The sequence below is a fragment of the Triturus cristatus genome, chromosome 1_2, assembly GCF_964204655.1.
Source record: "Triturus cristatus chromosome 1_2, aTriCri1.1, whole genome shotgun sequence".
Lineage (NCBI taxonomy): Eukaryota > Metazoa > Chordata > Amphibia > Caudata > Salamandridae > Triturus > Triturus cristatus.
The window spans coordinates 757167551-757193356 of NC_140580.1; the positions used below are offsets into that span (position 1 = coordinate 757167551).

General features: G+C 48.2%; 1 long non-coding RNA gene across 1 annotated transcript in view; it reads right to left on the reverse strand.

Annotated features, from left to right (window-relative positions):
* LOC146867958 (uncharacterized) overlaps positions 1-25806 on the reverse strand; it is a 312366-nt gene that overhangs the window by 214246 nt on the left and 72314 nt on the right. The gene's annotated exons all lie outside the window — the stretch shown is intronic.

Sequence of the window (25806 nt, forward strand, 5' to 3'; positions counted from 1 at the left end):
ACCTTTTCACTTTTCAATTCATCAATCCATCCATCATTTCTCTCATCCATCTACACATTCACTCGCCCATCATCCACCCTTTTACTCATCCATCCATCATTTCTCTCATTATCCATCCATTCACCTTTTCACTCATCCATTCATCATTTTACTAATCCATCCAGCCATTTACCTATTCCTTCACTCACTCACTCATCCACCTTTTCGCATTAATTATGAGGTGAGCCTTTGTCTGCTGAGTTGCAGACAGAACAGGCCCATCAAGAACTTCACCATCCCTGTAGTTCCTAAAGCAAGGGGTGGGGTGGGGTGGGGAAGGGTTCATTGTGCCCCTGCACATAGGCAATCTGAAAACTTGGAAGTCATGAGGCATGCATGATGCACAGTGCCTCAACGTGAGGTGACTGTTACCTGGTGTTGTTTCCAGAGCTTTAAGTGGGATGAAAAAACTGAGGGTCTCTCCAAGGGGCGTGTCTGATGTAATTCTAGGTGTGACTTAAAACACCTAAGCTAAAAATATGTGCTGAGCATAATGTTCCGCCCGACTGGAATATTGCTGTCTCTATCATTGAGTCCAGTAACATTAGACCTACCACAAGCCATGAGTATTGGCTTTGTCAATGGATGTTAGTTGCATAAAATAAATAAAAAAGCAGCAACCATGGCTTTGTTGCATATAATATTTAAATTGCTTCAGCTCTGAAATGATGAGACTGTTTAAGAACTATAATCTCTTCTTTTTAACTTCTTTTGTGTACATTTCTTCCATCTAATCCTAATAGAATGCCCTGCCCTAGACCGTGGCAGGAGGAGGCCACCACATGCGATACCAGCTCAAACTGGCCCATAGTCATTCTGTATGTGGCAATCAGCCGACATACATGACAATAGGCAGGGGAGGGCTGCTCTTATGCTCAGAGGATAAGTGCGAGGTGGCCCCATCAGGGAGCTGAGGCCTCCCGCAGGGGGACAGCTCTGCTCCCTGCAAGGCCCAAAATTACGGACAAATGGCGTCCGTAAAAGGGATCCTCATGGACAACAGACGTGAGGTCCAAATCACGGATGGTTCATGAAATTTACGGACGGTTTGTCACCCTGCCTACAATAAATCAGTATCCAAAAACAACACTCAGGTGATAAAAGCGATCAAAGAAGGGAAGATGCTTTGTGGCCTTATTAATGCCAGGTCGCTTGTAAAACATGGTAAAGAATTTGCTGATTTTGTAGATAACCATAAGCTTGGCATCGTTTATGTAACATGGGTCGACCAGTCGTCTAACCCATACTTGGTTGCAGCAATTCCTCCCGGATACACCATTCAGACATTAGATAGATCTCATAAGCGAAGAGCAGGCTTAGCCATTCTATACCAAGAGAATATGTCAGCAACCTTTCTACCAATTACCTATTTGGAATGTGAAGCCCTTTAATTCAATAGAGAAGTGTCCAAAACCGATTTCTTTAAAGGATTATTAGTAAATCGTCCTACCAGCACTAGAAAAATCTTCACTCAGGCTGTCAGCGCATTACTGGAATCATGTTTATTCTCCAACGACTTTACAGTCTTAGGGGACTTACTTTCTACTTTGAAGAGGAAACAGATAAAGACACAGAGACGCTTATCGACACTATGTCATGCCTTGGTTTAACCCAAGTTGTAGCAGGCCCAACACACCAAGCGGGCCATTCCCTTGTCGTGATCTTTACAAATAATGTCTTCCTAACTGGGAGGGGCGCTAGAGGGCGCACAGCGGAATGGCTGCCTCTTGAGACAGCTCCGCCGGACGGGGAACACGCATGGCGAAATAAGCGTGATCGGAGGTGCGCCGCAGCCTGAAAATGTCGCTGTGGTGATCGGAAGCTGCCCTCCACAGATGGGGAGAACGAGAACTGCTCAGATGCCCTGCTGCCCGCAAAAACACGAACTTTTATGTTCCGCGGTGTGAGCGGCCAACGGCTCCCAAGATGGCGGCGCCCGGGAGTACACAGACGCGATCTTGCTAGCGACCGCCCTGCCACTGCGGATTGATGACTGCGGGGGACGCGATCGCTGCGCTGCCTTCGGATCTCTCAAACTGACCCTGCGCGGAAGCCCTGGAGGCACGGGCGAAGACTGTGAGGCGCTGCGGCGGCCGCGTCCAGATACGACGGCGCTGCGGACGGTCAGCGGCTGGAGCTGCCTAGGAAGGAAATACGTGCTGTCCGCCTACCTGTCCGACCGCTACAGGGGTGAGTGCTGCCCTTGGACTGCGGTGCGGCTGCGTGTCCGGAGGCGTGTGGCGCTGTGCTGAGGCGGCGGACATGGGACACGCGGGGCGCTGTGGCTGCAGAGGGCGCCGATGCAGGCTCGGAGAGCGTACAGACTATTGCTGCGGAGGACGGAGCGCGGCGTCATGGATGTGAGGTGCTGGCTGCCCCCATTGGCGAGTAAAGGCCGGGTGCTGGCCGGATTCCTGTGCCGCTAGCGCAGCGCTGGGACAGCGGACATTGAGCGGTGCGCCCCGTGGATGGTGCCGGCCGCATGGGCCAGCCAGCGAGACGGTGAGAGCTGGGCAGCGTCGCGAATCTAATGGCGTTGGGTGACGGCAGTGGAACCTACGCGGGGCGACCGGCAGGGATGACGAGGTGAAAGCCTGGGAAACTACCAAGAGCTGTGCGCCTGCTGTGATACCCCCAAATCCCATCTGCAGAGGGGGCGGTGCTGCTCAGTGACCCTGAAAACGCGACCCCTGTAGACCAGTGGTGCACTCAGACAAGATGGGGAAGCCGGAAAAGACGCAAACAAAACTTCCATTTGAAACCAAGCGCCAGACCAAGGGCGCCGCAGCGCCACCAGACGAAGTAACGGGTGCTGAAGACTCAACGCCCCAAGGCATGGCGGAGGCGCTGAGGGCCATCCAGCAGAGCCTACAGGACATCCATGGTAAACTTGATACCATCACGCTGCGAGTGGACAACATGGCGGCGAAACTGGATGTGCACGGAGAGCGGCTGACGGAGGCAGAGACCCGAATTGGGGCGCTGGAAGACGTCTCGCAAACCACGACACAAAAATGTGCGGAGGCTGAGAGACTGATGGAGGCGCTGAAAAACAAGACAGGGGATTTGGAGGCGCGCTCGAGACGCAACAACGTGAGAATCACGGGGGTTCCGGAGTCTACCAACACTGGCCGGATGGAAACGTACGTCGAGGACCTGCTTAAGAACGTTGTGGGCGCGGAGCACTTGTCCCCAATGTTCCTAATTGAACGAGCTCACAGATCGCTAGCCCCGAGACCGAAACCTGGAGCGCCCCCGCGGCCTATAGTCGCCAGAGTCCTCAACTACAGGGACCGTGATGCTATCCTCCGAATAGCGCGTGAAAAAAAACAGATCACGCACCAAGGTAACACCCTGGCGTTCTACCCGGACTTCACCCTCACAGTCCAACAAGCGCGGAAGGAGTTCAACCCGGTCAAAAAGAAACTTCGTGATATGGGGGTCGATTACGCTATGATCTATCCCGCCCGGCTTCGCATTACGCACGACGGACATGCGACGCTGTGCCATTCGCCCCGAGAGGCGCATGAACTCATCAAAAAAATCGGAGCAAAGCGCAAAGAGAGGCGGAGAGCTGATCAAACTGCGGACGATGACTAATGTATTGTACAAAGCGTTAACAGAAGAACAGCGAAGCCACTATCTACTGTGTATGGATACTGCGGCCCTGACAGGGAGGACTGTGGAGGGCAGAATGGACGACAATGCGCCTTAAGACATGGCGACGACGACGAGTGCATTTGCTGCGAACGAGCATACCTGGAACTCTGGGGAGCTGCTGACCGGTAACAATACTGCTACTTCAGCCCTGGGGGTACAACACTGGCTCCTGACTATGGGGTTCTGGGGATGGCATGCCATTACAAGACAGAGCCTGCTTAATGTTGGCAATAGCCGTTCCATGCTGGGGTGGCGTACGATTTCTGGGATTGAGGGAGATCTAGCTAAATGACTAGCAGGAACAATGAACCCTGACCATCAGAACTGGATCATGGATGTGAAGGGCAGATGCGGGAGGAAGGGTGAGCAAATGACTGGTCGCTGCCCGTCAGATAGCAGGGAAGTAATGCTGTAAATGTGACGAAATATGCACGGCTGCGGCTGCGCTGGGCCCTAGGGAGGGTCGCTAGATGCTTGCACTGATAGGGGACCTCTTGGGTCCTGAATAAGTAATCTGTCCCCGTCCACATCCATTGAGTTGGATGGAGTGGTGTGTTCTAGGCGGTCCCCCAAAGAGGGAGATCCCCGAATCCAGTTACTCTAATGTTTGACCTTAGTTATGGGGTATGTCTTTGGCATAGTTGGGGTGCTGAAGTGGGTGGGGGGAAGTGGGATACGGTTGGGAAGTTGAAATGTTGGTCACTGTGCATGAGAAGCATTGCTGAAATCCAAGTACGATTGCTGAGATATACGAGGGTCCTTACTCACTGCGACAGCTGTGGGGGCGCGCTCACTAGATGTGGGGGGGACTGGTGCACACCTGCTGTTACTGGGAGATGGCTGAGAGCAGGTTAGGGGCGGGATATCTTCGATTATTAACGTGGAATGTCCGGGGGCTTGGTAACCCCAAGAAAATTAGGCAAACACTGGCGTATCTTGACAGGCAGCGCATAGACATTGCACTTATATAGGAGACTCACTGTGCGCCGTCGCGCCGAATAAGTGTGGGCCGGAGGTGGGCCGAGTCGGTACACTACTCCTCCTACTCCTCATACGCACGGGGGGTGATGGTGCTGATAAGAAAAGGGCTGAAATATACAATAGAGGAGGTCGAGAGGGATGACATGGGGAGGTTTGTTATTCTAACTGGTCTCCTGCGAGGGCAGAGGCTAGCTGTGGTGAATGTCTATGGGCCTAATGTTGATGATCCGCAGTTCTACCACTCACTGTGGAGCAGATTGTGTGAACTACAGGCCCCTCACGTGATATGGGGTGGAGACTTTAATATTGCGTTCTGCGATGACATTGACCGATCTGGGGCGACAACAGAGCCCCACAGGCGCGCACTCCATGTCCTCCAGGACATAATAGTGGATAGGGCACTCACTGATATTTGGAGGAGTAGACACCCGGCTGAGCTGGAAGCCACTCATGTGACTACGTCGCGCGGCAGCTGGTCCCGCATAGACTACTGGTTGGTGTCTGGGGACGTTGCACTATGGACTAGGGAGGTTCGTCACCTACCCAGAACGCTATCCGATCACAGCCCGGTGCTCCTCTCCCTGGAGCTCCCGAACTACACGCCACCTCCATTCAGTTGGAGATTCAATGCTAAAGCACTCATAGACCCCATCTATGCTGATACAATTGGGCAGGCGATACAGGAATATTTTGACAACAATGCATCTACTGCAACAGACCCGGGTGTGCTCTGGGAGGCCTGCAAGGCCACCATACGTGGCGTCTGCATAAGCACCAACGCAGGCATCCTTAAAGATATCCAACAGCAGCTAAGAGCCAGAGAAGACAAGCTCCGAGGTCTAGAACGTGAATATGAGAGCACACAAAATGTTCGGCTACTAGGGGACATTCGGACAACACTATCCGAATTTCAGAGTCTCGCGGATGATGAAATTAAATACACCATGAAACGACAGGTGGCGAGGGCCTATGGGGAGGGCGGCAGACCAGGCAGGCGCTTGGCGACTAACATATGCGAGGGACGTGCCCCGCAGAACATACAGGTGATTCGAGGACACCAAGGTGAGCGAAAATATGGTGAACAAGAAATACTAGGGGAATTTATGGCCACGTACGGAGAGCTGTACGCCTCCAGGCCGACGGCCACTGAGGCTGAAATCGCGGAGTACCTCGAGGACGTGGCGATAGCGTGGCTATCGGACACGCACCGCGAATACCTATCCCAACCCATCACAGTAGAGGAGGTCACAGAAGTAATTAAGTCACTGCCGAATGGTAAGGCTCCGGGCCCCGACGGCTTTACGTGCGAATTTTATAAGACGTTTGTTGACCAGCTGGCACCATATCTGGTGGAAATGTATGGTAGCGCTCACGAGCAGCAACGCCTGCCGCCAACCCTACGGGAAGCAATACTATTAGCACTTCCCAAACCGCAGAAAGATCCGGAGCTTTGCGACTCCTATAGACCATTGTCCCTCATAAACGTGGACAGCAAGATACTGGCCAAACTGCTTGCTGCCCGTCTGAATCCGCTGATGCCCAGATTGATCTTGCCCGATCAGTCTGGATTCATACCAGAGCGCTCCACTGCGCACAACACGCGAACGTTGTTTGCGCTTTCACACTATCTAATGCCTGAGACGAAGGCGGCGGCGGTCTTTTTGGACGCAGCCAAGGCCTTTGATTCTCTAGAATGGACGTATATGACTACGGTGCTGCGGAGGATGGGCTTCCCACCCATGTTCCTACAATGGATCCAATTATTATATGATGCACCTGTGGCGCGGATTCGGGTGAATAATTATCTCTCAGACACCATTGACATACGGAGGGGGACGAGGCAGGGATGCCCGCTGTCCCCTCTCTTGTTTGCAATAGCATTGGAGCCCCTAGCATGCAAAATAAGACAGGGGCATCACTATTCGGCCCTGCAGTTTCCACAGCGACCGTTGCACATCTCACTGTACGCAGATGATATGCTGCTTTACGTGAGGGACCCACAGGCCAATCTGAATCCCCTGTTGAGGCAATATATAAAGTTCGCGCGTCAATCCGGTGTTACTATAAATTGGGCCAAATCCCTGATTATTCCCTTGACTGACAGCACGCACCTGCACTCCATGGATTATCCTCTGGAGTGGAAAACAGACCCGATAAAATACCTGGGGGTGTGGTATCACAGGGACCCGGAAATTGTGATCCGGACTAACTATGGGACGGTGATTGACACACTAGAGGAAAGAGTGGGGAGATGGATTCAGCTGCCTTTATCGCTGGCTGATCGTATTGCTATCGTTAAAATGGTGATATTGCCGAAGTTACTCTATCTGTTCACTAACATCCCTATACACCCCCCAAGGGAGGTGTTCCGCAGGATTAAATCGATGGTCCTCCGGCTTATCTGGGCGGGAAAGACGGCTAGGGTGGAGTTGCGGACGCTCACGTTACCGTACAGTCGAGGAGGGTTCGGGGTCCCAGACCTCTATCTATACTATCTCTGTGCACAGGCACAATACGCACATTTTTGGTACCACAAAATCCCTTTTCTCACCCACACTGCGATTGAGGAGGGGGATGCTATGCCAATTCCACTTGAGGCGATTATCACCCATCGTAGGCCCCCCTTGCACATGCAAGACATAAACACCATAGATGCCACGAACAAAGCATGGCATACCATGGGCAGAATGGCCAATAAACTGCCGCTGTATGCCCCGGCGCTCTGGCTCCAATGGCATCCGGATATCTCGGTAACGCAAGAAAAAGTGGGGTTAGACTTGCTGCGCCAAGTAGGCATCGACACCGTGGGGGACCTGTACGAAGATGGGACTTTTAAAACACTAGAACACCTAACATTCATTAGTAACATGTCGGCACTATTTCGCTTCAATTATCATAGATTGCAAAGAGCTGTGAAGCGACTGTACCCAACATACCCGTCGGAGCCGCCGGAATTGACCGCGTTGCAATGGCTGATCACCACACCTGCGAGCAGACACTTGGTATCTACACTATATACGAAAATGCAGGGAGACATAGCGGCGAACACACACGCTTCCATGGAGAAGTGGAATAGCTGTCTGGACACTCAATTAACAGAAGAGGAGTGGGCTACTGCCTGTACCCTGACGGGAATGCTGACACCTAATGGTAACCTCCGTATACTACACTTTAAATACCTACACCAGACGTACTACACACCGGCCAGGCTGCACCGCTATGGGCTGCGTGGGGATTCTAAATGCGAACGTTGTGGGGCTGAAAGTGCAGATTTCATTCATCTGGCATGGGCGTGCGGGGCAGTGGGGGAATACTGGGAACAGGTGACGCAAATACTGGGGGCCATGGTGGGCGGTGAGGTGCGCTGCGAGGCCAAAACCTGCTTGCTGGGACTGCTGCCTGAGTTCGGGGCTCTAAAGCGCAGATTCTGTGTGATTGCGTTGCTAATGGCCAAAAGGAGGGTTTCACTATGTTGGTATGGAAGGCGGATCCCAAAGCCGAAGGACTGGCTCACGGACTTAACGTACTGTAGAGATACCCTGAGGACTTACGAAGAAGAACTCCCTGCTGGGTCAAAACCCAGAGACTACTGGGCATACCTAACGAACTATCTGCAAACTGCTTCCACAGAATCACTAAGTGATTAGCATATAAATGAAAGGGTGGTGGGTATAGAAGGCCTCTGATTAGAAAACGATCAGGCAACTTGGATGAAGGATGCTGTTGTGCTGTGACCGCACTGTTATGGTTGTTGTTTGATTGTACACAATTACAAATGCCAATAAAAAAAATAAAAATAAAAAAAATGTCTTCCTAACTGAAATTAGTACCCAGCCCCTGATTTGGTCAGTTCATAAGGCAGTGCGATTTCAACTAAATCTACCTGGTCGTGGGTAGCCTGATAATGCCTCTCATAATGTTCGCACAACACGTACCTGGCACAAAATCCAATCTGATCGATTAAAATCGGTTCTCAATCATCCACAGCCACAGAATGTAGAGTATTTAGATCAAGCAACCCTAAACTATTCTAATTGGTGTAACTTGGCGATGACTGCTCTAGCTCCTACCAAGGTATCTCAGCAACACAGAAACAAACCTTCAGAACCATGATTTACTGTCAATCTCAGGACCCTGAAACAATGCTGTATAAGACAGGAATGAAAATGGAGAAAAGAATATAATTGTATGGACAAAGTAAAATATAAGCAAAGGATGGCAGACTACAAAGCTCTGTTAGGAAAAGAGAAATCACGCCATTTAACACAAAAAACTGAAGCTTCAAACATATTGGCAAAAGATCTGTTTGAGACAGTGATCAAACTGACCACTATTCCTAGCAACTCGGCAGACAGCAGTCAATCCTTTTGCGATACCCTCCCTAACATCGTTTAAAACAAAGTGATAAAGGTTTATAACATTTTTTATCCAATAAATCATTCTTTTCTTTTTTTTTTAATTTAAAGTTCAAACTAAATAATACAGAGGTATGATATTCAAGACACTCCCCACCCCCCACATCAATAAGCTATCGATTCAAGGACACAAAAGAGGAAAAGAAAGATCAGGAATTGATTGCACTATGGAGAGGAAAAATAAGAAAAGGGAGAAAAAAAACAAGAAGACGAGCGCAAGAAAATAAAAAATCTCATGCCTGGTTACCCTGGCTGCTCCAGCCAGGTAGTGAATGCTTCCCAGATGTCTAAGCCCTTCTTTCGCCCTTTAGAACCTTTCTTGGCATAGATGGCTTTTTCTAAATGGTAAGTTGCAGCTAGCCTAGCCAGCAATTGAGAAAAAGGTGGGGTATCAGTGTCCAGCCAAACTGACGCTACACAGATCCTCCAGACTGCCATGGCGACAAAAATTAATGACCCGCCTTTGCTTCTATTAGTTTCGGTTTGGGTCCCAAGCAAGATGACTGTAGGGGTTAGTACCATGGCCTGGGAGGTGACTTTCCCCAGAAATTCCTGTACCTTCAAGAGGACTGAGGAGAGCTTAGGACAGGTTGCAAACATGTGAACTGAGTCGGCTCCAAACTCCGAGCACCGAGGGCATGACGTCCCTTTGCCGACTTCCCATTTGGCAATTTTGCTGGGGGTAATATACAGAAAAAATATGGTTTTGAAGTGTTGTGCCTGTAGTTTGGCTGACAGCAAGATGTTTTGAGAAAGTACTAAAGAGTTAAAAAATATGCTGTGTGGAGCCGCAAGCTTAGTATGCTACTTGTCCGCGATTCTCGGTAGATCGTCTAAAGTTTGTCTGTTTAGTGCATTATATATATGACCTATCCGAGAAGTCGCAGTGTCCCACAGGGTATTGACAAGTTCTATTTCAGCAAACCCTGTAGTGCCCCCAACTTTTCTGGAGAGAAATTCCTGTATGAAAAAGTATTTAAAGGCCTCTTGACTGCTCAGACCGTGTTTGTTTTGCAGGTCAGGAAAGGATTTAACTCCTTCACTGGTGATTAGGTCTCCCAATTTCATGATACCTGCATTATGCCATTCTAATAGATAGGACCTATCAAAGATGGCAGGAAGATTGCTCTTTGCAGTAATAGGAGAGCAATAATTAAATCTCCCCAGCCCGAATATTCTGCGGATATTACGGCAGACCTTGAAGGAGTTCATTAAGGTCTTGAATCTCACACGTTTGTAGTATCCAAAGGTTATCTGTCTGAAGAGGCAGCCGCGATGCTCTCCACCCAATAAAAGCTGGAATGGTGAGGGAAGTCCAGATGGAGGGGGGAGAGAGTGTTCCCTTAATAATTCAGTACTATACTGCAGGACCGAAGCCCATTAATATAGCACAACGTTAGGGAAGGCCCAGCCGCCCCGCTCTCTAGGAAGAGACAGCTGTTTTACAGCGCGCCTAGGTTGTGAGTAAGCCCAGATAAACTGCGTAAATATTTGCTGAAATTCCTGTAGATTAGCATTGCTAAATTCAAGTGGTATGGTGCGAAAGAAGTAGAGCAGTTTCGGGAAATAGGTCATTTTAATTGCATTACGTCTGCCAACGAGTGTCAGGTGTAAGTTGTCAATTAGCTTAAGGGCTTTCTTGGTTTCTATTGCAAGAGGGGATAGGTTCTCTGTTACAATTTCATCAATATTAGCGGAAATGAGGACCCCCAGGTATTTTGCTTTTACGTCGGTCCAGCTAATTTCCTTATTTATTATTATTTGGGTTTTCGTTTTGTTCAGTGCATACCCCGAGATTTCCCCAAATTTTTGTGCCTCCGTTTCCAGTGTCAGAATGGCATTCTCAGGATCAGGGGAAGTTATGGCCAGATCATCGGCATAGGCCATAACTTTGGTGTTGATACCTTGCATACTTGTTGCCGAGATAGCGGGGTTCATTTCAATTTTTTTTAATGAATGGGTCTATATAAATGGCAAATAGCAGGGGGGAGCAGGGACAACCCTGCCTAGTACCCCGGGAGATGTTGAATTGCTCAGTAAACCGCCCATTGATGGAAACACAGGCTGTCAGCTGTTGGTATAGAGCCCGTACAGCCTGTGTGAGTTTAGGCCCAAAACCCATCTTGTCCATGACAGCCCACAGGAATTGCCAGGAGACCCGATCAAATGCTTTTTCGGCATCTAGTAGTATTAGTGACATCGGGTCTCCTGCTGCCTGAGCTGCGTCAAACAGGGTAATAGCCCGACTGACATGCTCCGTGGTGCCTTTTTAGGTCGAGGACCGTCCGGTCTGCCGAAGGCAGAACCGGAAGTCAGAGATATAATGTTTTGGAGAAGAGGGGCTTGCACCCGCCCCTCTTCTCCCCTCTTCTCCATTGGCTGGCCTCTTGAATGCTGGCCAGCCATTGGAGAAGAGCTTCGTCACTCCGAACAGGCCTCGTCCTTTTCAGATTCGGGGGCGTGTTTTTTTCAACTTTTCTGATTATCTCCTCCAGCCAATGGCAAGAGGAGAGAAAAGAAAAACACGCCCCCGAATCCGGAAACGCCGCTGCCTTTCTCCGAGGCATTTCTGCTTCGCCTCGGAGAAAGGCGGTGATGGCGTATCAGGCTCTTCAGCCCCTGAGGCCGTGTTGTCAAAACAGGTCTGTGCTGTGTGCTACGAGGCCAACCCACAGGAGTCGATGAGGTGAGCCATGTCTTTAATTTGATCTTTTTATGTTACTGACCAGATCTCAAAGGATTGCAACTTCAAAACCAGGTTTTGTCATTTCTGCGCGTTTTCATTTGTTATATCTCCATCTAACTTTCCGTAGCATCACTGCGGTTAGTTACTGGCGAGTGGCTCATTAGGAGATAATACGTACTGTGTGCCCCTCGCTCCCTCTCTTTCTTAATGTTCCTTCGCTGGGCTGTCGGCCCTCCGCCACCGGCCAACAGTTTCACCTGAAAGGTCACCCCGAAGGGTTGGAAGCATTTACTTTGACTCGTTCGAAAGCTGAGCGCGCCTGCTCAGATTTGCATAACTTCAGCTCCTGCTTCGATCAGCGTGGAATAGTTTGAGACCAAGTTGAGAAATGTTTTTACCACACACAGCAGGCCCTCCAAATATCCCTTAGCACCAGCAGTCACTTACGGCATTGTGACCTGAACTGGGCATTCGGGGCTGACGATCTAATTTTTAAGTTGCCTAGCTATATGCTCCAGTAAGGCCCTGGGCTGCGAACGTGCGCAGGGGTTTAGCTTGAATTGGAGACACGTAGAAGGCCAAGAACCGTGCCGGTTTCACTTAAGGAATTCTGGGGTAACTACAGATGTGCAGGACCCGCGCCTGTCAGATTGCTGACACAATGGAACATTTGTCCCGTTTTGCAGTGCAATCTAAAAAATCTAATTGACCCTGCATGTCAGTTCTCTCCAATGGGAAGTCAGTAGGACGTGACCTCAGATGTTCTTAAGGCCCTGTCTAACGCTGCAAAGTACTAAAAAAGTAGGCGTTTAAACTCTATCTGAGCTAATATCTTTCAGGGACCCTTGCTGTTTCTCCATTTACCTTGGTTTTCTTTCAACACTTCCTTAGCCTCCCCATGGCTCCGTGGTTCACCCTATACTCGCTTTTCCTCCTGTCCTAGTCTCCTCCAGTCCCTTAGCCATCGCTCGCTATAGAAACTTATCTCCACTCTTGCATCCTCTCAACTCAAGGTGTCACCCTCGATATTTCCCCTTCTTGATCTCACGCTAGTACCCGTCTCATCTTCTACCATGACCAAAAACCCGGTCTTGTCTCCCCATTACTTACACAAACCTAATGGCTGTAGTTACTCTGTGAACCCCAATCACCTACCATTTACCTCTTGCACCCCCCGCCCCGCTTACAGCCTGCTCTGTTCCTTTTATTTGCTGAATTCATCCCTCAATACCCTCTCCTGAAACTGTTTCTGAATCGTTGTTGTTTTATAATCTGTTGTCTTTCTTGCTGCTAGACCTATCTATCTAAGGAGCTGATATAAGCCCCCTTGTTATTTTCAATCAGTCAAGCAATGTATTTATTGTCATCAGAAAAACAATATAAAATGCCTTACAGATCAAATTTACCATTTCATTGCATAATGAATAATATAAAGCAATACATAAAAACCCTCCATACACAATCCCTTCTATAAAGAATGCATATGATGTGCATAACGGAACTAAAGAATGAAACCAACATACTAATATAAGCTTTTACAGCTAACTAATAAAACATGATCATCTCTTTCTGTATCAAAGGTAACAATTTGTTCTTTTTTTTTAATTGCCCTTTATCTGCTTTGACATTTGCTGTACAATGGTACACTTCAGATAGCTAAATGATTCAGAGCCCACAAGTTAGTAACAGTCGGGTGTTATTCATTGTAAACTTCCCCCCTTGACACAACTTGGGTTACCAATTTCTTAGTTAAAGACGTTTTCTACAAAAGTAGGAGAGAACACAATACTCTTATTTAATGTCTTAAAATGATAGTGGAGTCGTTACTTCCTTGTTAATAACCATCCTAAAATCCCTTCTTTGTTGGAAGCAAACACTCCCATACAATTCACGGCATGCCGGTCAAATCAAATTAATATTTGACAATATAGAACCTCATCTATTGCACACATATTAGTAGCCGAGACCTGTACTGTATGGGAGTCAAGTATAACAACTCTTACTTCAAAGCAAGCCACCTGACAAAACTATTAGATGTCATGCATTATCGCGGTTACCTCTCTCACGTTATCCGACCAATAGTACACTAGGCCTAGTCTAAGTTACCAAACCCCACCCCAAATACTTGGCTTACAACCATGCCAACATGCATAGAAGAGCCCAAGGATAAAAAAATACTTATTCATCTATCCTGGAACAGTATAATACTACCCGTAGCATGCCTCGCCTGCTTTAAGCCGACCGCTCCAAACGCTTGATTTTCGGCCATATTACCCATAAAATAGAAGGACACAGGACACCCAGCTAAAATGTATTTGCTTATCTGTCCTTAGACAGAGTGTCAGGCCGTCTAATACAGACTGAGTACCACCATAAAGCTTGAATAGAGAGAGTAACCATTGTTTACAGACCTGGTCAAACTTGGTGGAAAATAGCAAAAAGTGCTTAACAGTGTCTTTTACACCAAAAGTACAGTCACAGCGATCATTACCTTGCCGGTACCTTTCACATCTCACTATGTGTTCCCTAGCTGGAAAAGGTAACCAGTCTAAGTGTTATATGTAAGGAGTGTTTCAGTTCCGGATGACTGAAGTCAAAGTACTTCTCAATCCCCAGATCCACTTTGCATTCAAGGTACCTTGCCAATGGGCTACCCTCCTGTACGCTGTATACATGTTCCTCTATTTTAAAGGACCAATGCCTCTCGCAGTCTCGCTCGCGAGATTTAATGATTTCAGTACGGGGCTTGAACCCGCCCCTCTTCTCCATTGGCTGGCTTCCTAAACGGAGGCCAGCCATTGGAGGAGAGGGGCGTCTGTCCGTTTAAGCCCCATCTTTTCCGGATTCGGGGGGCGTGTTTTTTCGATTCTTTCTCTCCTCTGGAATGTAAACATTCCAGCCAATGGCAAGAGGAGAGAAACAAAAACACGCCCCCCAATCCGAAAATGACGTGCTGTTTCTTGGTTACAAAGTCAGCGAGCTACCTTTGCACCACGGGTCACCCACTCTTGCCCTCGCTCTCACTTGCCGTCAGGGTGTCCTCGATGAACAGCGGGAACTTCTCCTCGCTGTCCCTGCAGACTGCGACCAGGTGCACCATCTCTTCTGCTTATTGCTGCTGCTCATCCGTTGGCAAGGAGGGGGCGGGGCCGCACTCTTGGGGAGGGTTGTATCGCCTGGGCGTCCATGCGGTGTGCCGGATGTATGCACACAGGCAGGAGGCAGCGAGGAGCAGACACAACATCACCCCGGTGCCTGCAGGGAGCAGCCTTCTCGCCCTGTGCTCGCTGCCAGCGAACGGCGTCATTGCAAACCAAGGGTTGGCGCCCAGACCCGGCTGGCCAGCCTCGGTGTGAGTAGCGCTTTGTGTGCATTCTTGCGTCTTAGAGCTGCCCTCTGCCATGGTTCAGGGTTGGACAGGCTGTTATTGACAGGCGGAGACAGTGGAAAAAGAGAGCGGAGCCCGTCATAGTATTCGCGGGCAGTGTCCTAACAGATTAGAGAGGTCAGATTTATGGCTGGGATGATGTAACAATCCATAGACGCCTTCTTTCGACATGAAAGCATTCAAGCGCTTTACGTGAGCTCCAGTTCGTTCCGTTACACAAGGACGCATTCACTTTTGGAAGGCACGGGGAGATTTAGTGATTTGCCCAGAATCACAGGAAGTTGAGCTCACGACGTAGCTTGAACCTGGCTCCCCAGCGCCAAGGTCAGCAGCTCTGGCCTTTACGCCACAATCCTCCAATGTTTGCAAAATACTCTCTTATAGCGAGGATCAGGTCTACCAGCTGTCCGTGCAGTGATTCTGGGCGTGTCGCGGTGCTCGTCGGCGGATGACGGATCTCTCTCTCATGTGAAGCGTGAATATTAAGCTGCTCATAGGACGGACTGCGGATTCGGCCCTGCTCTTATCTTGACAGCAAACAGCGGAATCATTTCTGAACTCACCTCACAATAATAACACTCGCACTTCAATATTTGCGGCAGAAGTCGAATGCAGATTTGTGTGTTCGGGGACGTTTAATGGTCGTAGTGTTTAGTTGCGTAGTTTGTAGGGCGTGGTTTATTTTACCAACTGTAACGATATCTGCGTAAAATAAAAGAGTAAATAAACGTACCTTTTTAGAGGTGAGCCATGAAGTTCATCGGGCGAGCAGGTCTGGCTTGTGTCTAGGAGCCAAAGCAAGCATCGTTTATCAAAATATTCGTCATGTTAATAATGCAGCAAACGTCACGTAAAATATGCTAAAGAGTATTTCAGATTAAACCAGATTAATTCTTGAACGCTTGTGTTTCACATTAGTATCACTGCATTAACATCTGTTAAGTCAATGTCAAAGCAATGCCAAGAGCAATACCAATAGCTCTAACTTTGACAATGCCGAGACCATTGCATTGTAAATGCTTGTTTTGGAAAGAAACCGTGTTACCATTCTGAGACTAGGGATTCAGACACGGAGGATATTCTGATTGCCATTATTTTGGAAAAAAACGTAGAGTCGCAGTTAATAAGTGTAATCTGTCTGTATGAGCCCATATCTAATGGCGATTTGTCTTTTTTAAGGAATATGTATATTTTGGCATGAGACCAGGAAGCAGGAGGGGAAGCCCCGTAACAGATTGAGGTCACTACGTCAGTATAAATGGATTTTATTTGTGGGGCAAAGACTTTATAGAACTCCACAGGAATGCCGTCCATTTCTGCGGCTTTCCCATCTGGTAGACTGGTGAGGGCTTCCAGGATATCATCCCAGGTAGGGGTGAGATACAGCTGCTCCCTACTATCAGGGGTAAGTTGTTCTAAGTCAGCCTCGTTCAGGTAACTAGTTATCTCGCTTCCTATTGAGGTAGCTCCCAGGCCGTTCTCTTCTGTGTATAATTTAGTGTAGAATTCTTGAAATCCATTTTGTATTGCACTGGGGTCGTTAGTCTTAATCCCTGTTGCGAGTTTAATTGCATGTATTTCGCTACTAGTGAACTGTTGTCTGGTTTTAACGGCTAGGTGATGCCCAATACAGTCACTACACTCGTAATTCTTTTCTCGCGTAGTCGCCCATTTTGCTGCGTTTTTTTCTGCGAAAATAGCCCCGATTGCTGCCTTCGCAAGAATTACTTCTTTTTGGATATTCTCAGTATCCTGACCAGAGTTGACCAATAGGACCAGTTTCGTTTCTGCTTGCCTTAGTTTTTCCTGGAGGTCACAAATTAGCAGCTTCTCCCTCCTGTTTTTCCTAGTTGAAAACCTCAGGGTTTCACCCTGAACACCCGCTTTAGGAGTATCCCAGACAATCATAGTTGAAGCGGTTCCAATATTTATTTCCAGGAACTCCTTTATCCAACCTTGCATATGTAACCGATAGCCTGCATCTAGTAAAAGGGCTTTCTCAAAACTCCATCTAGGGGCCTCCTTCCAGTTCCCTAATCCCTTGATATTTAAGATGAGAGGATTGTGGTCTGACATAAAGTGAGGTGAGATGTCTATGGTGCATTTGTTAAGTAGAAAGGAAGAGATAAAAAAATAATCTAATCTGACAAATGTATGATGAGGAGCAGAAAAGTAGGTGTAGCCAGGTTGTGCGGGATTTCGGCTAGCCCAAATGTCACTTAGCCCATGGGTCTGAACTAAGTTGGTTACTGCTTGATATACTAAGGGCTTTCTGCCTTTATACCTCCATTTGTTGTCCGTTTTCCAGTCACTGGGCAAGTGTATGTTAAGGTCGCCACAGAGGATGATTGGGGTAGGCCAGTGTGCTAGCTCCCCTGAAACCAAGTTAATGATCCCTGGGTCATCTGTATTGCTCCCGTACAATGAGCACAGTGTGAAAGGGAGATTAGGAGTTAGGTGGCATTCGGTGATTACCCATCTGCCCAATGGGTCAGTTTTAACTCTGGGATTTTTAAGTGAGAGTCTCCTGTCTGGCAAAATTCCTACCCCTTTTATTTTGGAGCCCTATGTAGTGGCCCCCGCAACCTTAAACCCCAGTGAGTCTAGTAAGTGTCTCTGTGAACCCTCTATGTGCGTCTCCTGGAGGCAAAAGATGTTGCCCCCCAGAAAGCGCAGGCCTTGTGCTACATTTTGTCTTTTTAAAGGGTCGTTTAGCCCACAGATGTTGGCAGAGATAAACCTGAGCGAATCTATTTTAGCCATCTAGGTATTGCTAAAAAGTTTGAAGCAGAAATTACTCGAGCCTTCGAATATGCTTCGCCTAGTGGAATCTTTAATCTCGCCCAATGTCTCCATAAATGAATGTGTAAGTGCATGCAAACAACAAAAAAAAAATATCCTTGGTTCTTCTGAGTTTGGTTTGGATGCCCAGCCACCCCCCCTCCCCCCCCCTCTTCTGAGCAATCAGGGATAACCTGAATGCTGGTAGTCAGTCATGAGTCCCGGCTGCTGACCACGCCTGAAAAACCAGATAAATACTACATTATGGTGACCGTTTTATCTGAGGCTTTTCTTAGTTTTCATTTCGTCTAAATATTCACTGGCCTTAACCTCAGACAGAAAGATTTTTGCGCCCCCGTTGAATATTACTTTGAGTCTGGCGGGGTTCATAAGGTAGACCTCCGCACCCAGCTGCTGAAATGGGGTAATTAGTTGCCTTAGGCGCCACCTCCACTCTACTTTCTGGTGGCAAAAGTCAGGTTTTGCGAAAAATGTTATGCCAGTAGCCCCTTTTTTGGAATTTGGGTGAGCCTGGTCATATATTAGCTGCCTCAGGAGGAAATTGCCAAAATAAACCATAAACACCCTTGGCTGTCCACCGGCTGTGCTGCTGCCATCACGCTGCCGTTTTAGATTAAAGGGAAAGCGGTGAGATCTCTGCACTTCTCAGTCCCAGTCCCAGCCTGGTTGATCAGGGAAGGATTCCTGTAAAAGTTTTACAATAAATCGCCTGGGGTCATCCCCTTCCTTTCCCTCCGGTATTCCAAGCAGGCGAAGATTGTTTCTGCGTTGGCGATTCTCTTGCTCCTCCATCTTAGACGTCAAATCCGTCAAACAAGCAGTGTTGGACTCGCTCTGCAGTTTGGCCGCCGTGGATTCGGTTTCAAGATGTTCGGTGCGTGCCTCGACCATAGAGACACGCTCACTTATGTCTCTACAGGTTTTGTTCAGTCGTCGTATACCTCCCTGCAGCTTCTTGGCAGCGCCTTTGGCTGCGAGGCTGTCTGCACGGACCTCCTCCTGGAACTCTTTGATAGAAGCTAAGATAGAAGATAGGGAGGGCTCAGCAGTGTCTATTGGCAGACTTTTTGCTTTTCCCCGCTGTGTTGTGTTAGGTTCGTCCTCGTCCGGGGGGTAAGACATTTGTGAATCCGAGTAGTACCACTTCAGTTGGCTGCGCCGCTTGCTTTGGTTTTTGGTTTTCTTTAACCGTTGAACAGTACCAGTGTCTCTGGTTGAGACGTAACTATCATCCTTACTAGAGTCAAACCCCTCCTCCGAAGAGGTGACTGCACCGTCAGAGACAGAGAAAAAATGCTCAGGCCCGATTTCTGGTGTCCAAGGAGCTTGTGCGCCAGCGGCTGCTTCCAGGCTCTGAATGAAGTTTGCTAAGCCAGCCATGCTGCCCTCAGGGGCTGTGAAGGGGGTTGAACACATACGAGCCAGCATCAATGTTTTGCGAATCCGTCGGTCCAGCTGGGGTATTGACATCAGTGTGCGGCCCTTGTTCAGGAGCTGCCGCTGACGTTACCAGGTCTGTCTCTTGAAGGTGGTTGGGTGCTGGGCCAGCAGCCAACTGCAGACTGGGTGCATGTGTTTGCACGGACAGGAGGGCCTTGGGGGGGTTCTCAGCGAGAGGCGGGTACACAAGGGTTTTAGAATTGGCACTCCAGGGGCTGGGTTTTAGAGCCCAAAACATTTTTTGCTAAGGGCGGCTGTATTGCTGCTAGATCTTTTGAGTCTTTGGGATCTTTAGACTGCCCGCCTCCCCCAGCTTTCCCTAATGTTTTTTTGCCACTAACCTCCATCCGTGGTAAATGGATATGATTATCTGGAGCAAGATGGAGTCAGCATGAGTGTTCGCTGCTCGGCTGCTCACGCCAGACGTGTAGCAGATCGATTAGGCGCCCTGCGCCCTGCGATGCGATGCTAACAACGAAGCTCGCACAAACGCAGAGGCTGCCAGCGAGAGGCTTTCGATAATCCGGCCCACAAAGTGCCACAGAGACAGCGGCTTTCCTCTTTGCCACTCCGGCGGACCTCCGAACATTGTCTGCCTGGTGCTGGATCCCCCACCTGACCTGGATTTAGTTTTTCACCGCCTTTTCGAGCCCGGATCTCCATTTGTATGCACCAGCTGCCTTATCAAAACGTAGGCTCGGCGGATCTAATCGGCGGACGCGGTCACATCTGAGCAGCACCTCCAGCATGCACAGCCGTGGGGCCAGGAGAGGGGGCGAACCAAAGACAGCGGCCATCCCTGAGTCCAGAGAGTCCAGAGAGCTCAGGGACGTTGCATCCACTGAGGGAACCAATAAATCATTCATAGCAACAGGAGATACGTCCCCTCCTATCCTGCCCTGACAATGCAGTCTCTGAAGAATTTACTGCTCTCACACCAGAGCAAGTTACAATCCAAATTAAATCCTCAAAGTCAGACTCGGCATTGGATCCATGCCCTCCTTCGGTTGCTAAATTAGTACCTGAAATTATTGCCACTAATCTTTTAGGCATATATATATTTTTTTTTACCGAGTTTTATATAGCGCGAACTTGACCCGAATCGGGTATCAGAGCGCTTTACATAGCACCAGTTGTATTACAAGAGGACACAATATTTATTTAATAGAATGTTTAAGACAGGCTGTAGGAGAGTAGGATCTGCTTCTTATAGTTACCCCCACTTTTTGCTTCACTGTTTTCCGACTTTAGTCTGCAGGGATCCTGCTAGCCAGGACCCCAGTCTAGCTGCTTCCTCTCTAAATTGATTGCATGTACTTTAGGTACACCACAGATTGGATTCTGGGGTACCCTTATAAGTCCCTAGTATATGGTATACTATGTACCTAGGGCAGAGGCCTCTCAGGGGCTGCATCATGTATTTTGCCACCCCTGGGAGACCATTCAAAATGACACAACAGGTCTGCTACAGCAGCCTGTGTAAGGTGGTGTATGCACCCCTTACTTAGATATAGCTTCACTATATCTATGCATATCACTGCACATATAAACCTGGGTTTTATGTGAGAGGGTGCCCATGCATGAGCAGAGCCCCTCTGCAGCCTTAGGAACCTTTATTCCGGGGTTGTTTGTGATGCTGCCAAACATAATACTCTTAAGTGCATTATAACCTCGCGGTAAATGCTAACTTTGGAATGGCTGCATGCAAACATGTTGTGTTTGGTGTCAAACACCTTGGAATCATACCTCCCCACCAGTATCTGGCGGGGGAGGTATGTTTCCACCCTACTAGAGGGAGAAATATGACTTCACCGGTACACACGGTACCAGCTTCACAGAACTCTGGCATCACAAAATAGATGCTGCCAGCCATAGACACGAGTCTGCCTTCCTGCTGCTGGACGAAACTCTGGCAGGGAAGGCTGGACAATAGGTTTCCTGTTACAGGGAGGTGTGACCACCTCCCAGACAGGCTTAACTGTATTGGGGCTGGGTGGGTGCACTCCAAGAGTGCTTTGATGTCTGCCCTGGGGGCACATTTGGTGTCCCTGTGCATAGTCCAGGTCAAACCGGTTGCAGGGGCTACCAGCCCCTGCTCTGGCGCGAAACTGGACAAAAGACATGGGTGTAGCCACCCCCCTGTCCTGACCCTCCCATAGGTGGGTCCCCAGAGTTTGCCCCACCCCTTCCTTGGGTATAAAGTAGGAACCTCTGGCTACAGGACTTTAGATTTACCTGGATGAAACTCTGCTACAGAATCCCAGAACGTCTACTATCTACACGACGTTGGATGACCAAAGAATCTCCCTTGGAGTAAAGGAGTTAATCCCCTGCAAGGCAGGCACCAAAGACGCATCTGTCCGGTTTGCAACTACGCAGAACCTGAAGGACTCCGAAGACTTTACAACACAGGAGGTGGGTTTCCAAGCTTCCCCGAGGCTGATCCGTGCTCTCAGCAAAACTGAGATCCAAAGCCCTCGTGGACACCGTGCAACCCGAACCCCTGGACACCGTGCACATTTGCAGCAGCATATGCTTTTTGGCGATCCCTGAGGCTGTGCTTTGGGCTACTTGTAGTCCACACCCGAGCAGTGATTCCATCGAAGATTACTGGACTACACTCCTCGAGTGTCCCGTGGGCTGGTATTTAGTGATTCCTCTCGAGGTCCCTTTACGATCCCTTGTCCGTCGACTTGTGGGTCCCTGAGAAGGGTACTTTAACTTTCAACGGGCTAACCTGGTTGCTCCAGATGTGCCCTGACTCTCCATCGCTTGGGGAGTCCACAGGAACTTGCTGGTCCACACCGAAGCCGTTTTACTCTCACCGCGTGGGTTGCCGTTGCCAAGGCTTGTTGGTCTCCAATCCGGACACCGACCCCCTAGCACTCGACATCCTTCGTGGGACAGCTCGCCTGCGGACTCCTGGTCCCCTTGGCAGTGGAGTCAAGTTTCACCTCTTTGCACCTGAAACACCCGGCATTGGTGGGCATTGGTCTACCGTGCCCCTGGTCACCCTGAAGTGACCCAGACTCTGTCCCCTCTACTTTCAGGTTCTTCACATCTCCGATCCAGGCTTGGATCACACCGGACACTTTTTCTCTTCATGGCAGCAGCACTTTGCAGCAACTCTCCATTAGAAACGATGAAGATTCCCGACACCATTTGACACCAGTGCACCCGGCTTCCCTGGGTTAGGTAACACGAGTACTCCGGTGCTCACATGGGTGCTGGCCTTAGAACCTTCTAAATCTCCAAGGGTTTGCTCCTAGTCCTCTCCGAAGTGTCCTTCATCTTTAAAATTCCAACCGCGACTTCCCATAGGATTGTACGGAGCTCGCGGCTGTGTTCTCACACTGCACGCGTCCCCCGTGGGTCCCCTGTGTCACTACCTTTGGTGGTTCCTTGGGGTCCCAGCGATTCTACGTGTTCTAGGCACCGTGTCTAGTCAAGTCGTGGTTCTTATACCACTTTCTTAATATATGGTTTGGTCGCCCCCGGGGGCCATTGCATATTGTGCTATTTACTGTTGTTTTAGAACTGTAATATTGTGTGCCTTGCTCTCTAATCTCATAAAGAGGTTAGTAGAGAGTGTTTAGTAATAAATACATATATTTTATATATATATACCTTGTGTGGTTCTCCTTTCATTTGGTCATTCAGGAGGTTATAATCTGGTAAACCAAGCTGCTTTACATTGCTTCGAGACTTAACCTGAAGGCTGCTCTCCATAGCTACCACTAGGATAGCTTTCAATAAAGGTTGTCTTAAACCTAATAATCATTAAGGGTTGTTTGGACTGGTGCAAGGTGCCCACTACAAGTAGTGGACAGCATATACCAGGCCAACTTCTCACACTGGCCACTTCCCCAATCATTGGAAAGTAGCTTCAGTGCTTTCACTCATTAAAAAATCCAATCTGAACCCTAAGGAACCCAGCAGATATTGGCCAATTGCCCGTCTTCCGCTTCCTTCCTACTGAATACTGAATAACTATCTTTTGGACTCTACCCAGTTTGGATTTAGAAGTGGGCACATCCCTGAAACTGCCTTGATCATGACAACAGAGGAGATAAGGGCCACCCTTGAGTAGGGAGGAAGAGCAGCACTTGTCTGGCTCAACCTATTTGCACCATTCGATAGCTCAATCACAAACTTTTGATTCAGAACAATCTGTTGCACTGGAGGACTTTGTCTGCACACCGTTTACGCTACCGTGTAGGGTGCCGCAAGAATCCTCATTAAGCCCAACATTGTTTAACGTTTATATCACCTCTTTGGCCACACTCATTAGACCTTTTGGCTTCTCATTAACATCCTACGACACTCAAATGTTCATTACCTTTCCAGCAGTCATAACAACACTGGAACTAAATTCCATAACTGCATGCACGCAGTAAGCAACTGGATAATATCAACTGCTTGAAATTAAACTTCAAGAAGACAGAGGTAATTCTGTTTGGAAATGAGGTAACATTCATGTCCCTGTCCTTGCGGCCGCAGTAATTGAGATCTCTTCCGATTCCAGTGAGAACGGCTAGGAATCTTGGAGTGATAGTAGATAAAAAGCATGCCTTTTGTGATCAAGTCAGTGCGGTCATCTCTGCCTCCTTCTATACACCTAGGAATATAAAAAAAAAACTCTTTCCATATATTCCTCCTGACTCACAGAAAACAGTAGTCGCCTCACTAGTACTATGAAAAATAGTCCACTGCAATGACCTTTACCTAAATATGCAGCAGCAATTACTGAATAAACTTCAAACATTGAAAAATTCAGCAGTACGAATACTGCTAGATATTCCCAAATTTCACTCCGTCTCTCTAGCCATTCGGATGTTACAATGGCTACCAGTCAGGCAAAGGATCTGTTTTAAGGCCTTATGCATTGCTTATAAAGCACTCCATGACATGGGCCCGGAATATCTGAGTCAAACCTTAAAGTGTTACTGTCCAAGTAGGACCCTGAGCTCCTCTGGGCCAAAAAACATTATAATTTCCAAGTTCAAACGCTCCATGTGGGGTGGGAGAAGATTTGGTATCTGCACAGCTAAGGCGTGGAACTCCTTACCTTTGCATGTCAAATCTGTGACCAGCCTGCTATCCTTTAGTAAAGCATTTAAAACGTGGCTATTTGGGAACCTGTAAGCTTTCTCCTAATCTGTACATGCAGAGCTTGCGCCAAGACACCTCTGGGTATTTGTGTGCTTTAGAAAACTAAGAATTACCTGGCTTTGTGGGTAATTCAGAATTATGTGCCCTAACAAAAAGAAACATGCTATTTGGAATTTATTAAGCTAAAGAAAAAACCCAAATAGTGCCTAGACGTAAGTGCGCCCCAGAAAGGAGCCAGACGTTGATATAATTTTTTTCTTAGGGTAAAAGAAAAAAAATTAGGAAAAAATCCCAAGAGACTGCAACCTTGTTGGGGCGCAGACATGTCCCTGTGCACCAGCATAGAACCAGATGCTGCTTGAAAAAAAACAGTCGGCATCTGGCTGCTTGCTGGGGCACAGATGTGTGTCACTTTGTCACGGCAAGGAGCCAGACTCTGCTTGGATTTTTGCATAGGCTATGGCAGTATTCAAACAGCGCCTAGATCCTTGCTGGGGCACAGAGGAACTTGTCTGTGCCTTATCAAAGTGACGGTGTTTGGATTTTATGGGAAGGCACAAGGGCCAATATTATACAATCCTCCTTCATTGCTAACTCACACAGCAGCAACAAGGATAGAACTTTAGTATGGTAAACATCTCAACATTCTTGAACGGATATAAAAGCTCAGAACCCGCAGAAATATTCCTTCTTCTGTTGCAGCTCACACACAGATATGTACTAAGCATGATCTTTCTGAGGCTTTAAGGATGTCTAGATTGATAAACTAATATTAATAAAGGCTTATATTGAGGTTTTTAGAATGCTTTATAGGATCTGTGGGTGTATTACTATGTGCTTGTTTGGGCGTTTAATCTGCTTTTGCTTTTGATTGCAGTGCTTTGGATGTTTAAGTTGGGCAACCGTCATTTGATGCCCAAGCCATCATAGTGAACTTCAATTTGGCTCGCACTTCGGCCACAAAGCTTTGCTTCCCATCTCTGAGATGGCAGGATCGCGGGCAGGATTTGGCGTGCAATACCAAAGTTGGACTGCTCACGCTTTGGTAGTTTATTATTCATGGTTTCGACTGCTGTACACGCCACATACATGCAGCCACCAGCTTTATGACTTGGGAAACCTATAGAGAATATTGAGAAAAATATGGCGGCCATATTTTAGGCAACGTCGTGGGATAGTGAGAGTTTGTTTTCTTTACCTGACTAAATTATTCTTTACCAGAGGTATGAGTATTAGGTGGCACTCTTTCATAACATTTTAGCTCACATTTGTAGATTAATATT